Source organism: Desmodus rotundus, chromosome 6 (assembly GCF_022682495.2).
Source record: "Desmodus rotundus isolate HL8 chromosome 6, HLdesRot8A.1, whole genome shotgun sequence".
Lineage (NCBI taxonomy): Eukaryota > Metazoa > Chordata > Mammalia > Chiroptera > Phyllostomidae > Desmodus > Desmodus rotundus.
In genome coordinates this window covers 85,451,834-85,464,846 of record NC_071392.1, presented here as the reverse complement: position 1 = coordinate 85,464,846, position 13,013 = coordinate 85,451,834, and the positions used below count along the sequence as shown (strand labels likewise).

The window sequence follows — 13,013 nt, the reverse complement described above, 5'->3', positions numbered from 1 at the left end:
GTTTATCGTAAAGGTGCATCAATACTGCATCTTCTAGGACAACCAGACCCTTGGCTTCTGAAAGGGTTCCTGCGTTCAAGTTCCGGTTATGTCCTGGTCCTTTGGTTCCGCTGCAGCTAGAGGTCAAAGTTATCTCCCCTGCCCCTGCTTTGGCTGCATGACCTGCAGTTTTTGTCTGTAGTCCCTGAAAAGCCACTCAGGCTCTCTTTAAACAGGACCGTTTGGAGCTGGTTCTGCAGTTACACTTCTTCCTTGTGTCATTCCGCTTTCCCTCTGCTCACACCTGAGCAGGATACCTTCATTCCCAGAGCATCTGCCTCTGTGGGGTCCTGGCTTCCCTGGGTAGCTGTTGTTTTCATTATGTTGGAATTGTGGGCAGAGGAATGCTCAGGGGCATCCCAGAGAATGCTCTGGGTTCTAGGCAGAGCCTGCCCCTCAGCACTATGCAAATTTCACTTAAGCTGGTACAGTGGCCACTTTATAAAAATATGTCAAAAATATCTACCCATTAGTGCTTCCCTTTCCCCTCACGTTTTCCATCTGGGTGTGTGTGTGTGTGTTTGGGATCTATTTGGGCTCTTCTGAAATTTTCATTTAAGTGAACATTTTTAACTTCCATGAACTTTCTCTTATTATTTGTTTTTGAAATTTGTTTTCACTTTATCCTTCTCTAGATCAATGAATAAAATATATACTCAAACTTATCCGAGGAGGAAAAAAAGAGACTTAGTAGGAGTAATTAATGATACCTGTTATATAATAAACAACCCTGTAATTCTTAGCGGCTTTACCCAATAGAAGCTGTTTTCTTTGGTTTTCTGTTTACATAAAGGCCAGTGCACAGCTTTCTGGCCAGGAAACTCACGTGGGCAGCTCTCTCCCAGGAGAGATGCAGCTTCCTGTTGGTGTCACAAAAGGTGAGAAAGAGGGGAATCACATGTTGAAGACTTGGTGTTGGGCCAAGCTTGGGAGAGGCGTGTGTGTGTCTGCTCGCACTCCGCCCTTCAGAACTAGCAGTCATCTGGCCGCACCCCGATGCACGGAAACTGGGAAAGGACATTGCCTCGTACTCCCTAGAGGATAATGAAACGGTTTGATAAATCCGTGGCACTGTCTTTGCCACAGCTGATTTCTTTTTTTTTTTAAACAACATATCTTTATTAGACATTTATTAGTATTATCAACTGGCATATATGTCATATCAAGAAATCCCCACAAACTATTTAAAGTAAGTGCTGCCTCTTTTTAAAATTTTTTTTATTGAGGTATAATTAACACATTATATTAGTTTCGGGTATACAATATAATGATTCAATATTTGTATATATTACAAAATGAACATCACAGTAAGTCTAGTTAAACATCCATTACCTCATTTTGCTTATTTTCCCCACCACTCCCACCCCACAGCTGTTTTCTTAAAACACAACAATAACAGCAAAAAAATGTCTGCTGATAACTCTGTCATCCAGTCATGTTTATAAATGGAAAGTGTGGATTGTTACCTGTAGCGGACTACCATCTCATCGGATAGAAGTGGCCCCTTCCCTGCGGGAGGACCTACTTGGGCTCTGTTGGTGGGTGTGGTGCGTGGTGTGTGGACCAGCAGGCTCTCCTCCGAGATAAGCAGCCTGGTGACGTTTTCTCTGAGAGCCCTTGCCCCTGTTCAGTGAGCAGTTTCATTCCTTTGAAAGGTGTTTCTCCAGCTTCATGTTGCAGGCTTTTTCCTCAAACGTATTTGTACCTGTGGAGGTCATAAAGGAGGCTCTGCCTCGGCAGCCACCAAACATACAGTTCTTCCACCGAGTGTCTTGTGTGAAGTTCTTTCTCATAGTCCTACCACATCGCTTTGGACCTGAGGTACTCTGCAAAATAGAGCTGCCTCCCCTGGTGCTGTGCCCTGATCCATGCTGAGCTGTGTCCCTCTCCGCTCTGATTTATATTGCACTTGGGCCGTAGGCATCTTTGATCTGTCAGAAATGTGTACACTCTTGTGTGGATAATGTTTTCCTTCCGGTATTTAGCAATCATATTAATTTCCTCTCTTTTGTGCTTCTTTCCCAATATTCATATCCCAATAGAGTGCTGCTTCTTTTTGGAGTGAGGGGAGGTAAATGAATTTCGTCAATCCATCATCTTGAACTAAATGTGATACATTTTTCACTTAGTAATAAATTATTTTCCTTGCCAAGTAGCTATTTTCTGTATTTTTAAATAATCTAAAACCAGTTTTAAAATGTGCAAAATATTCCATTTTGTAGTGTACCATAACTCATCAACTAACCTTCTGATTGAACATGTAGCTTGTTTCACTATTTCTTTAAAATAATTTTTTATTGTTCAGTTACCATTAACATACAGTATATTAGTTTCAGATGTACAACATAGTGATTAGACTTTTATGTAACTTCCAAAGTGATCACCCTGGTAAATCTAGTACCCATCTGACACCGTTCTTAGTTGCTACAATGTTATTAATTATATCCCCTATGCTGCACTTTGCATCCACATGGCTATTTTGTGACCACCGATCTGATCTGTACTTCCTAAACCCTTCCCCTTCTCACCCACACTCCCAACCCCATTCCCTTCTGACATCCATCAAAATGTTCTCTGTGTTTATGAGTTTGTTTCTGTTTTGTTTGTTCATTTGTTTCTAAGATCTCACATGTAAGTGAAATCATACAGTATTTTTCTTTCTCTGTCTGACTCATTTCACTCAGCACAATACCCTCTAGGTCCGTCCATGCTGGAGCAGGTGGCAAGAGTTCATTTTGTTACGGCTGAGTACATTCCTGTCTAATATGCACCACTTCTTTATCTATTCATCTATTCATCTATTATCACCATCACCACTCATCTACTGACGGACACTGAGTTTGCTTCCGTGTCTCCGCTATCGTGAGTAATGCCGCAATGAACATATGGAGGCATGTGTCTTCTCAAATTAGTGTTTTCTTCAGATAAACACGCAGAAGTACAATTGCTAGGTCCTTCTTTGCGTCTTGTTACAGCCATCGTTTTAAAGCCTATTTTGTCTGGGATAAGTATTATACCTCAGCTTTTATTTTAAATTTCCATTTTCATGATATATCTTTTTCCATCTCTTTGCTTTCAGCTTGTGTGTGTCTTTCAGTCTGAAGTGAGTCTCTTGTAGACAGCATATATGTGGGTCATGTTTTCTTACCCATTCAGCTACCCTATTCCTTGTGATTGGAGCATTTAATCCATTTACATTTAAACTACCTTGATAGATGTGTAATTATTGCCATTTTACTATTCATATGTTTGATCTTTTTCTTTCTTCTTAAAGAACTCCCTTTAGACTCATGGACATGGACAACAGTGTGGTAATTGCTGGGGAGCAGGGAGTATAAGGGGACTAAATGGCAACGGAAAAAATACAATGAAGATTAAATAAATAAATAAAAAGAACTCCCTTTAACGTTTCTTGTAATGCTGGCTTTGTGGCGATGAACTCCCTTAGCTTCTTCTTGTCTGAGGTCACTATTGTTTTTGACAATTACAAACAAATTTGCAATGCACATTCGTGTACCTGGGATGTTAAATGTTTGATGACTTTCTTAGATCAAATTCCTTGAAGTGCAATTGCGGACTCAAAGGGTATTTTCTTTTTTAGGACTTTACATATGCCTAGCGAATTGCCCTCTGGAAATAGCATACTGTCTTATAAGTCCATCAGCAGTGGGCATTATCATTTTAAAAATCTTCATCAATTTACTTGTGTCAGTAGCACTTACTCACTGGCTACCTTGTTTCCTCAACTGTAACATATGGTCTTGTTGTTGAAGTCTTGTAAAGATTAAATATGTACCTCATATGTGCCTATGACAAACTAAAATAGGAGTAAAGTTTGTTTTAAAAATAATAAATTATTTCAAAGATGGGAGAACAAACTGGCTGTCTCTCCAGGTCATTATGAATATTAATATATATTTAAATGACAGAAGTGGTATATATATAATATTATTGTGTTAAGTATTATTGTTGTCTCTCTTTCTAACCCAGGTCTCTTGAATGCAAGGGTATTCGAAAGCCAAGCCCTAGCCAGGACCAGGGAAAGCAAGTAATCATGCAGATAGCTTGGGGCAGGTGGTAGGAAGGACCCATTACTGACGAAGATCAAAGAGACCAACAAAGCGATGGCCTTGGGGGATTCACTTCCCCTTGGCCGAGCATCCAGATTTTCTTTTGATTACAGATTTATCTGAGCATTTGTATGTGAGCAATTTCTATGCAAGACTGCTGTCATCTCCTCCCTGTACCCCATCCCCATGGCTAAGAGATTTTCTGCTCATCCCCACTACCACCGAGTGTTTATATGAATATGACCTGAGTACACAGAGGACATGTTTCTGGTTCACTCAAGAGCACTTGGGGATTTTGATGACCAGTTGGCAGGCAGGAGCGGACAGAGTTTTAAAAAGGGTAAGGAGAAAAGAACTAGCATAATATGCATAGTGAATATTTAAAGGGATGATCTGGGGTACAGGAAGGTGAAGATACAAATAATGGAGAGTTAGGTCCAGAAATATAGGATCAAGAGAACTTGGGTTGAACGGGTAGAATAATTGTCCAGCTGTGCCTCTGCCTTGGCCTTTTCTGAACATTTAGGATCTTTGGGGTGAAATATTGGCTGCATGAAGCATTTTACATTAAGAGACTTTTTTCTTCCTTCTCTTTTCTTCCTTTCCCCTCTGCTCTTTCTGTCCTGGAGTACACCCTAGTCAGTGAAATGAAGCCATTGTTTTACATCACATTCAGGTCTAAAATGCATTTGATTAGGAATAAGTGTTGCCAGACCCACTCACACAGTCCCTGCATCCTGCTTTGTTCCCTCCATCTGTGCCCTGAAATCAACTCTGGTGTCTCCCATGTGCCACCTCCCATGTGCCGCCTTATGAATTGGACGGGCCAGACCACGTGTCTACAGCACGGATGTCCTTTTTGAGCTCCCATCCATTAGGTTATGCATTCTTCTGCTGGTAAGAGATGTTCAATAATCAGTGTCTAGAGCAAACACAAAAAAACGGTATTGTTGTTTTTTTTTTCATTTACCTAAAAGAAGCCTAGAGTGAGGCAGTCTAGAGCTGATAAAAAGCTGCATTGTGGTTTTTGATGAGATAATTTATTTCTCTTTCCTATAAAAGCCTGGGTGTAGGTAGTTCAGGGCAGTTGCAGAATCTGCATCTGACCAGGACTCAGAACAACTTCCTTCCTTCCTTCCTCCCTTCCTCTCTTCCTTCCTTTCCCTTTTCCCCATCCATTCCTATCTATGCTTGGCACATTCAGGCTGTGTTTTATCTAGTTGTGTGTGTCTCAGAGATTACTAACTTATTTATCTGTATTTAGCACACCTTATGAATACTGCCAATGTCTCACAAGCTACATGCCTCTGCACTTAGTTTCTTTACCCTCTTCTTTCCTTTCTTGTTCTCTACAGCAGATTGTAACTTTCTCATAATGTTACATATGTAACACATAAATCCTAGATATGCACCATATATAAATAATGTCATATGCACATGACAATATCTTCCCATTACTTCTCTCTTGGTTTTTCACTAGATTGAAATGTTTGAAGTCTAAACCAGATGGCCTGTGCCAGCTTCTTTCTTTAATCTTTCTCTTCTAATTCTTTACTTTCCTGGGACCTTATTAGGACGACATACTGGAATTCATCTGACCTAGACAAGCCTCTGCTCTTAGTGAAAATACCATAATAGTGGCTTCTTCTTATTTTTTTTATTCATAATTACAGCTTTATTAAGCCTAGAATAGTGGCTTTTATGAACCACGCAGGACCCAACTCCTGTGTGTGTGTGTGTATTTGCTTTCCCTGTTTTATTATTTTGTTATAACAGCTTTCCACGCAGTTTGTTTCTCTGGCTATGCTCTTGGAATCTTGTTTTACTTCTAGAAGCATTGCATCTAGAATCATTCAGAGAATAAGCCTTTATTTACTGAATTGGATTTTTAAATGAGTTCCATGTAAAGAGATATGGTTGCTGTTTAATCCCATCCTCCATTCACGTGTTCTGGGAGCGCTGCTGCTGCCCATTCCAGCCCAGGGAGCGGGCTGTCTGCGACAGTGGCTGGTAGTGATAAATACTCAATAAATGTTTATTATCGTAATTATTATTATTATACTTTGATTCAACCTACCTTGGATTTTTTCCTCTCGTCCTCTTTTCCTCTGATTCCTTCCCACCTTTTCTTCTGACAAAACTGAGCCTTGCTGACAGGCCCTTAGTTTTGAGAGTCCTTTGGGAATCCCAAAATTCTCAGTTTCTCTGAAATTCCCATTGTCTTTCACGTGCTTGAATTTCTGAAGACTGCAAATGTACATGCTAACCGAAACCCCGGGTTGTTGTTCTTTTGTCTGCTCAGCACTCCTGTGAAGAAGAAAATTTAAAAAAAAATGTCATCTCTTGCCTCTGATCCTAGCTTTTTACTGTTTCTCTATCCAACCATTTTCCCCGATACGACCCAGCGCCGACATTAAGAAGAGCCTTGGAGCCAGACTGCCTGTGTTGGTCTCTCGGCTCCTCTAACTACTTACTAATCCTGTGACCACAGGCCTGAGTTATCGCACCCATCTGTGCTTTCTTATCTGTGGGACAGAGGCGGCAATAAAAGCATCTGCAGCATAGGGTCTTTGTCAGGATAAAGTTGTTACACATCTCAACGCTGGGCACCGTGTCTGAGAAAGCCGCACTGGTAGATTTTAGCGGGGCACGCCATGCTCTGCCCAGCAGCCCTGTGAATGAATCCCCGCTGCTCTCGCTCTATGACGAGAAGTAATGGAGTGCAGCACATTAAACACACGAGCTTTGGAGTCGGTCCACATTCAATGGAACCCAGAAGTCGCCTGTGTTATGTGACCTTGGGCAAGTGATTTAGCTTCTCCAAGCCTCAGTGCCCTCATTTGTTAAATGGGACTGAATACCAACCGCCTCTCAGGGTTATGCAGTTTTACTTTCATGGCAATCACATATGAAGACAACCGGGTTGCATCTGGACACATTCCTTGCATCTCTTTAGTCCATTAGTTTTTAAGGTTCTTTGGAGGGTTTCTTCAATTTTGTATATGAAGTTTATTGTTTTATTTTTGTGAGACGCTTTCTTTATTTTTTAAAAAAGATTTTATTTGTAATTTTAGAGACAGAGGAAGGGAGAGAGAAAGAGAGGAAGAGAAACATCGATGCACAAGAGATATGTGGATCTGCTGCCTCTCACATGTCCCCCACAACCCAGGCATGTGCCCTCACCGGGAATCGAACCCGTGATCAAACCAGCAATCTTTCGGTTCACAAGCTGGCACTCAGTCCACTGAGCCACACCACCCAGGGCTCATGAGATGCTTTCTTGAGCAACTGTTGACTTTCCTGAAACCTTTCCAAACTGCTTCTGCCTCAACTTCCTTTAGTAAGAGAGAACTCAATTTTAACCTAGCACACAACTTTCAACAGAGCCCAGCAAGATTTTAAATGAAGCTATAAGTGAAGCTTCCTCACATCCTCGCTGCTCTTAGTAACACAGTCAAGAATAAACATACCTGACAGGTCAAATAATTGTTGCTGTTGGTATGATTCACTGTCAGCCTCACATTCAGGAACTCAGGAACTCAGGGCGTGCATCTCAGAGAATGTGTGCGTGTGTGCGTGTGTGCGTGTGTGCGTGCATGTTCATTGGCCTCTCCCCTCTAGAACTTCATTTTCCCACTTTGAGGCACCTTGATCTGGGAGCTATAGCAACCAGACACCCTGGTTCTCATTCTGACTTCCCCTGAGTGGCTCCCCTTTCTGCCACCTGCCCCAATGTTTCCATTATCCCAATTAACCACACCCAGAGCCCAGGGCACCACCCTTCTACCCCAGCCATCTCGTTGGCAGCACCCAGCGTCATCCCCATAATGCTGGTGACATTATGCAGTTAGTGTGCATCCTGCTTTCTTCTTTCCCCAGCGTTTTTATTTTAGCTTCACGCGCTTGCCCTATGTAGTCCTCCGTAGAGACTCCTCTCACTCTTGGCTTCCACTGAGATTTCTCCAAATCCAACACGCAAGGAGGGGCCGTGGTGGGTGGGGGTGGGACAGGCTGTCCTTAGGGCCATTTCTACCACCTTTCCTTTGCTCATCATTATTTGAAGTCTTTGTCTTTTATGTCCACAGCCCTCTTGAAATCTATAGCTCAGCATCCTCTGCTGACCCATTTTCACATCCTGAGGTGATTCAGTAACCCGTTCATGTTCTCTTCTCTAGTCCCCCCTTCCTGGGATTCATTTATGAGCTCAGGCTAACCCCTCACGGGTCCAGATCTTACATCACTTGGGCCAAGCACTGAATGCCTTTATCTGATAAGACAGTTCTTTTTCAACATCTTCTCTATCAGTGTTTCCCACCCACATAGTCTCTGTTCCTCTCTTGGATCATTTCTTCTGTCTCTTTTACTTCTTCATCCTTTGCTGGGCATCCCGACTCTTGTTGGTCTGAACTACTCTGCACCTTTTTTTGATGCTGTTCCCAGTAGACATTTACTATGGGCGGAAGGAAGGAAGATGAAGTTGGAGCCTAATGACCATAATTCACTTAGTTTCCTTCTCAAATAAGTGAAGGAGAGTGAGACCGAGGCTCAATTGATGGTACTCAACATGCATTATATAACTATGGCTACCTAAAAAAAAATTACAAACCCTGCAAATCCAACAAAGGCTCTCTTGTTACTTAACTCTCCTCCTTTATTTCTCAGAAATAACCATTATTATCAATATGGTGTCCATTTTCCCAGTCCTTTTCCTCTAAATATGCTTGCATCTCTTACTAAAATAAGCTACATGGGAATGGATAGCAGGTACCCAATCACTACTGGTTGAATAAATGAATGTGCAAATGTGCGTGTATATATTTGCATATGTGTTTTGATGCAAATCATATGCTTTGTGCATATTACTTGGCAGCTTGCTTGTTTTGCTTAGCAGCATATCTTGGGAATATTTTTATGCCACCACAAATTGCTCTATTTCAGTCAATAGTACTCTTGCATAGTATTATATGTTATGGATATTTATTTGTTTATTCTTTTACTGATGGATATTAACATATTTTCTATATTTTCCACTTACAAATAATGCTATAACAAATTCTGGCAAAATTTCTGCCTACCTGTATGTGTATTTTTTCTGGAACTGTTTCTTTGAAGGGCATTGTTGAGCAAGATGTTCCGTGCATTTTTAATAACCATGACCAAATCGCCCTCTTCAAAGGCTGTTGCAGTTCACATTGTAGCTGTGGATGAGAAGATGTATTTCCCCACGTGTACCAGTGTCTGATATTATTGATTCCTTTAATTTCTGATGGGTGAAATGGTGTTTGGTTTTTTTTGAAATATTCACATTTCACTGATTATTGACTAGCTTAAGCATCTTTCAATATGTTTATTGGCCTTGTACACCATCTGTCCTGTATCCATTCTTTTATTCTTTTTCTCCAGTTTCAGAGGAAGAAATTTCCCCTCTTGGTACCCAAGAATTAATTCCTCATGTTTCCTTGTTTCTCAGTCTCTAGCATCTTCAATTTCCTTGTTTTCATAGATTTCTCCCAAACATAACCAGATTGCAGTTACCTTGGGATGAAAGACTTGACTCAACTCCACTGTTCCCTCCAACTCTTCCCTTGTTCTCTCCACTGCTATACTTGTCAAATGAGGGCTCCAATCTGCTCCTCTGACCACCTCTGATCACTAATAACAGTGGTTTTCATCAGTCCTAACTTCCCCGAGTGCCTTTAAATCCTAGTGCCTTTTAGTCGCTGGCTTCTCTTAACTCCCAAATCTCTTCTTACCTCTAGGACTAACTTCTTTCTTCCTCAAGTTTTTTTTTTAAAGTTTCCTTCCTTTGCCAAAAAGTGTGGATTTTCAGTGATTCCTGTATTTGGACCTTTGTTCTTTACCTTCCTTGTAACTCTGGAAATTGCATCCATGTCAAATGTTTCAAATACTATCTTTATAGAAAAGACTCCCAAATCAGCATCACTAGTCCTGACGTCTCATTAAAATCCATCTTTCGGTGGCACTTTTCCTACTGAATTGGGCCACCGTAACTTATTATGCCCCTGTGTCCCAAACCAATCCTCATAATTTTACTAATTGTTGTGGGTAACAAAAGGGAGAAAACCTTATTTTCTAAGTGGCAGAATTCTCCTTAGATAGAGACTCATTTTGTCTACTAAATACTTGGATGTGTTATTTTGGTGAAGGGGGGGTACCATCCGAAAGGACTGAGCTCATATACAAAGAGGTGGTCATGGAACTGCTTTCCAAGTGAGGCTGATCTGCTATGACACATTTGTTTTGTTGGATATAGTTTTCAAGAGCTGAATTCTGGGATGGTAATGAGGATGGGAGTGGCTGCAGAAAGAAAGCAGAGGAAAAATGTAGCAGTGTGGCAGGTCGGGATGGAGAATGAGGAGATATGTTTCTGAGGCATCTGCCACATGGAAGGAGCTCGGAGCTACCGAGTCGCAACAGTGACCAGAGTCAGGAGCCAGCTATCTACTCTGATCTGACTGCACCCTCCAATCTGCTGCGCCATCTCTAGAGAGGAAGATAGCATCGGACTCTCTCCCTGGTGATGACACTGAGCCAACGAAGCTGATGAGTGACATCAGCGCTCCTGGGCTATGCAAGACCCACACAGCCTTCGTGGGTGTAGAAGTCTGCCAGCCCGAGTGAGACATGACATGGTCTCATCTAGAGCAAGAGCCGTTCCTTCCTTCTTGTATCTGCTGCCTTCTCCTGTCCACCCTTCCTCCACCCACACCCCCGCTCAGTATTAAGTCAACAAAAATTCCAGGAGCAGAGACAAAGGAGGACAGAAAGGGAAGGAAGAGGAGGAAGGAGTTTGCGTGTGTCCATATGGGCACCATCTATCTTGGGCTGACTCCCTCCGATCCCAACGTGCACAGATATTACACTGAGTTCTATTAGCAGGTTTATAAAGGTTGAGATTGAACAACGGTACAACACCACTGGCTTCCTTTGTTGCCTAGAGCTACTTTTTACCATATGTTCTAAATGTCCACAGGATGCATGCTCTGCTTACCATGCACTTTGTCAACTTTTAAGTAAATATTACAAGAGGATTCATTACATTTAGAAAGAATAAAAGTAAAAACACTCCCACGAATATAGTGCATTCAAATGCAAACAAAAAATGTGCTACAGCTGAAAGTCTGTTAGAAGCAAGAACACCAACATTAACTTTAAATTGTGTTCCTGCAGCCTTAGCAACAACAACAGATACATCAGTAGACCCCGATGAAATGGGAACCCATCACGAATGCCTGCTTTGCTTCAGGCTCATTCTCCCTCATTGGCTGCTTCTACTGCTCTCTTTCCCAGGTACCCAGCTTCCTCCTCTCCACCACATCCAACCCCAACTGAGTCATTGTTTTGAAAAGGAATCTCAGAGAGAAGGGGCAGTTCCCAGGAACACGTAGGGTTCCTTTGTCTCATTTCAACAGAATGAGGTCATACCAGCTGCCTAGCAGGTTCTCACCCTTAGCTGTTATGAATCAACGGCCTGACAATGCTTCTGATGTCTCTGTCACGCCCTCGGTCCCACCCTGTACCGCATCTCATTGTAAACCTTCCACTCTTTGCTGGAGGCTTTCCCTGGAGTCTAAAAAAACAGCCAACGCTTAGGAGTGCAGGCAGTGTACCAAGCAAAAGGCATCCTTCAACCATTTGTAGGCATTATAATCCTTATTTTAATCTCACAGATGAGAAAATGGAAGATCAGAGTTTGCCAGGGGTTTCTAACCAGCAAGAAGCAGAGCGGTGATTAGAACCCAGATCCATTTGATTCCAAGCCCCCCTGTTGTGTGCTCTACCTCACGTTCCAGCGAGGTCATTAGTGGTGCAAGGAACACAGACTCAGCTTTGATCAGTTCAGGAGCTGATCTGGCTGTCTGGGTCTCAGATCCTGTCTGTCGGGATGAAAAGCATGCAGGTCCCTTGGTTGGCTGGCAGGGCAGCTCCCCACCTTCCCTCAGGGCTGAACTCTTTTACTTTGAAAACCCTGAGGACTTAGATCTCTTGAGCCTTGATCTGCTTCCCCGCCCCCCCTCCCCCAGCTACCCAGGGGCTGTGTCCTGTAGCTGGTTTCCAACTTCAGATAGACCAAAACCCCTTTCCAGCACCCTGCCAGAATCACGGTTTCTGGGATGGTTGCAGTCCTGATGGGCTCCTGGGGGAGCCAGAGAGTCATCTCTTGTTTACAGGTACCTAACAAGTCATTAAACCTATTTTACTTACCAGGACCCCAGCAGGATTTTCACACAGAAAACCAGTGCAGGGTAAAGCTGCTTCCCAGGCAGGGCGATTCACCACACACTTAAGAGGTGACTGGCCTCATTTCCTCCCCAGCTCTAGGGGAAATGCTCCCTCTACCCAGTGGCCACAGATCTTCAAGAGGGAGGGGCCTGGCCATCTGGCTGGCCCTGTCTGCTGGGCTGGTTTAGCTGACAGCTCACTGGAACCATGCTCTGCTCCCTCCCTGCCCTTCTGGGCACTTGTTTAGTGGGTGCTCTCCTCTCTGGTAAGCCTCCCCCAAGTCCTCACCCTCACCCGACCCTACGAACCCAGAGCCTCAGCTACTGGATGGATGGTCTTTAGTACATTCCTTCAACTGGTGGGAGTGAATATGGGGCTTTATGGCCATGGCACTGGGTCTTGGTTTCCCTGTCCCCTGGGAAGGAGTTTGATCTCTGGGTGTCTCTTTGCCCAGTGACCCTCTGCACCCTTGGCCCTCCCAATCTACTTCCCGTGATTGATGCCATTTGCGTGAGCCATTGGAAGCATGTGAGCCTTCCCCTCTGCCTGGACAAAAGGCAAGCTGGGCTGGATTCTTCACTCTGAGTGACCTTTACACTCCCCACAGGTGCCAGAGCTCAGACCATCCATCAGTGGCCTCCTACCGAGGTGCAGCCCATG

The 13,013-nt window shown here is 43.1% G+C and overlaps 1 long non-coding RNA gene across 1 annotated transcript; it reads right to left on the bottom strand.

Annotated features, from left to right (window-relative positions):
* Positions 1–1,420: 1,420 nt before the first annotated feature.
* LOC123477924 (uncharacterized) lies at positions 1,421–12,439 on the bottom strand. The gene is made up of 3 exons (XR_006652960.2): positions 12,336–12,439; positions 6,187–6,416; positions 1,421–1,744 (listed from the first exon to the last, which is right to left on the bottom strand). It is a non-coding gene; the product is annotated as an uncharacterized lncRNA (long non-coding RNA).
* Positions 12,440–13,013: the final 574 nt, after the last annotated feature.